Below are 3,675 nucleotides of genomic sequence, written 5' to 3' on the forward strand. Positions count from 1 at the left end.
TCTCGACATCCGTACAGAATCGTATCTCGCCGTTCTGCGAAACACGTTATAAAGATACCGGTGTAAGATTTCCGTTTGGTGCGTTAAAACGGCTCGATGATGGATATCCGTTTCAAATATTCACGCCCTTTTACACCGCACGGCCTGTGAAATGAATGCTTTTGAAAACCCTTTACTGGAGGGCGGACAGTTACTGAGGTATAAATATTATACCGAGTCTGCTGACCACATGGTACAGACACCGAGTTCACGTCGGACATTCATAGGTGTATCCATTGCCTTCTTATTCCTTAACACTCCTCCGCAACTTTGCGGTACCGATGATCTGTTTTTCTTCATTCCTTTACGGATATCTTCTCAAGACAATTTAACACTTGTGTAACGGTTACGATAATCTACCAGACACGGTACAGTGGGAGAAAAATCACCTTTGCTTTGAGTTGTTCTTCTTTCATTTTCTGTTTTCTTATCTACTAAACAGTCACGATCAGTCGCAGACTCGTAACGGCAGTCGTGAATACATCGAATACTGGGTCAGGCGTTAATTAAATTGTCTGTTAACAAGTACCCATACCTACTCTATCGGGAACGATGCATGTTGCGTTTTGTATTGTTACTTTTGTTTGTGTGCATAATATGACGCGTATTTCCGCTTCCGTTACTTCACCGCGGCTGGTTAACTTCTCTTTCTCTCTTTCTCGACGTTTATTCCACCCTGGAGGCGTGACATGTTTATATCTAGACGTCAACCGTTCGTTTTCCATTTAGAAACGCTACGCTCTCTGTTGCTCTCTCTCCTTCTCTCTCTCTCTCTTTTTCACTCTTGCAGCATATAGCGTCATAGAAGTATAGGTGTTATGTATTTGATGCACATATTATTCGAAACCTGATGAAAAAATTCCGTTTCCAATTGGTTTTCTTTTACCTTCTCAGGTTTTGGCTGAATTTAGTCCTCGATATGCTGCAGGTTTGTCATTCGAACTTTCGTCGTAATGTTTCTTATTCGTTTCTTTTTTTTTGTTTTTTTTTTACCACAAATTTTTTTGTTCCCACTTTTAAATGAGAATTTGAATCGAATCAAATTCGACAACTTATCCTATTTATAATTTAACCCGGAGTCGCATATGTATCGCGTTATTTGTCGTAGCCGCGCGGGTACCTTGATTAATCGTCCGTTGTGCTAATGGGACATTTTTCTGTATAGAGCGACACAGGAAGGTGTCAAAATAATTCATTTGCTGTGAAATATTACCACTCTTGTGTCTCACTCTTTCTCACCATTCGTCTCCTCCTTCTCCTTCGGTCGTTCCAACTCTCACGAGACACTTACCGCTAATTGTTCCGCACCGCCTCACGGATATACGCTAAAGGCATATCGTTATGTATGTGTTTGGGCATAATGTACGGCCAATCTAAGGCCTGGCACATAATATAACATCTGCAGTTCACCGCCGTGTTACGAAAATTTTAATGTTCCTGTAAATGGTAGTTTCGTTTTTTTAATTTTCTTCCAGTTATTCTTCAACCACGATTAATTCCAATCGTTTTCTCTTTGCATGGTTCTTACAATCGAATAAATAAACCAGCGAGAAATTGCTAATAAATAAATAAATTAACGGTTTCCCTTGAAATATAACTCATCCTGACACTCCAGGCTCGTTTCATATCACGGAAGACCACCTCTTACCTAAGCATGAATACATGTATGAGGGTGTATACAGGCTATTCCAAAAACTTGATGCACCGAGTTGTTTCTCACATTCACACTTCGGGATGATCTCTTCAAGAGTAAACCGTAGCGTTCGATCGTAATTGACATTGTCGTCGTGGTTGACGCTGAAGGTAATTTGAATTTGGTACGAATCGATCGTCTCAAAGTGCATGAAAACTTGATTTTCGTTTGTCCGAAAAATCAGGTACGCACGCAACGAGGGCGAGCGATGATTTTTTTCTTGTCAATTTCGATTATTTTTAGTTATTAAGGGCGAAAGTTGTATATCGGACGATGAAAGGGTTCGAGACCACCTTAGTGAAAGATCCTGTAGAGAATGAAATCCTTAGGAAAGGTAAGAACTCCGAAAGGTATATCATTGCCAGGCAGGGCGTGGTACCGGCGTAAAGTTGGCGCCGGCAGCGATAGATACCGCTAATTATCGATCGTAAATAATCGAGTCTTAGGATACACGGCAGCACCGCACGTGATCCTATCGCGTTGAAATCGCGGCACCGCAAAAGAACAAGGGGAATAAGAAAAACTAAATCATGTGGAATGAAAACAGAAACAAGATTAAGGTGGTGAAGAATTTCATCGAGGAGTGTGTAGGTACAACGTGTAACAGCTATTGCGCAGGAAGCGGCGATCGGGCCGAGATATCGCATCGCACTCGGATAACGATTTGTAAAACGATCGTAAAAGATCTAAGAGACAAGACTTACTTGTCCGCCGTACGTTCGATACTAAACCAACATTTATCGCGGCTATTCTATTCATTCGCATGTTGCTTCAACGCTTCTTCAATTGAAGTGAATTCAATTCACTAATCTTTACTTGCTTCCTATTCATTTTTGTTCGTTGTCAAACGGTCTCGATCAATTTCTGACAAATTGAGAAGTCCTTACCTTCTTTACCTACTGTCGATAGTTAGTCATTTTTTCGCTGTTTATCGACTCAGATATACCGGTTTCGGACAGTCCTTACCGGTTTATATCGAATTAGGATATAGCGAGATAATTTTTAACTGTATCATTCGATTCAAGTCATTATTCTGTTATTTATTAATTATTAGTTCTTGTCGGTTTCATTACCTTTTCAAACTTATTCTCCACACCGATTTTCGCCGATTTTGATTCTTCAAGATTCCCATTAGTTTCTCATCTGATTTTATCTATTCGTACCAATACATTCCACTACCAATCACCCGCTGTTCCATGACATTCACGATCCGCGTTTATCCAGATACCGATTTCCGTTGAAACGTTGATCCGTGCATACAATTGAAGAGAAAAATTAAAAGAGGTTGAAAAAAAATCTTCTCCGCAAAGTACGTACGTGCGAATCCCAATATTATCGAGACAAGAAATTGTTTTTATTAAAAAAAAAAAAAAGCCACTCACAGCGTTTTTGTAATTCTTCTCTTCAATTCTTTGTCAAGTTAATCACCCTCATCGAGTTGTATTAATTCTTCGTCGGCGACGTTTCGCGTCGACTGGCTGGTTGAAGTGGAGTGGTATAGGAAGTCAGAAAGTGTCGAGCGAATTCTCGGAGATATCGCGTTACCGAGACCCGTCTTTGATCTCGCGACACTCACAATTTCCCGCGCTCGCGATACACCCCTATTTTCTGCGCGCTAGACGAGCCACCCCTGATGAGAGACCGGGCACCAGTTACTCGCCTACCTAATCACAAGGCTCGCCGTCATCCACGGCAACGAACGTTAACGTTAACGTTAAGGCTAACGTCCGCGTTCGCGTTACGTTCGTTCCCACCTCGTCCAAACCCCAAGCTCAACGCTACGTCGTCGGTCCGAATTACTGCTTGGTCGATATTTTGTTCGATGAGAAAATACTACGGGCTGATCATCGTCGTCGATTTCTCGGCAAGAGTACGATTTTCGCGGCGCCGAAATTTCATGGTGAATTTTTGGCTTTCGAGTCCAAGTAAACAAATGTTAAAGA

The sequence above is a fragment of the Neodiprion virginianus genome, chromosome 5, assembly GCF_021901495.1.
Source record: "Neodiprion virginianus isolate iyNeoVirg1 chromosome 5, iyNeoVirg1.1, whole genome shotgun sequence".
Lineage (NCBI taxonomy): Eukaryota > Metazoa > Arthropoda > Insecta > Hymenoptera > Diprionidae > Neodiprion > Neodiprion virginianus.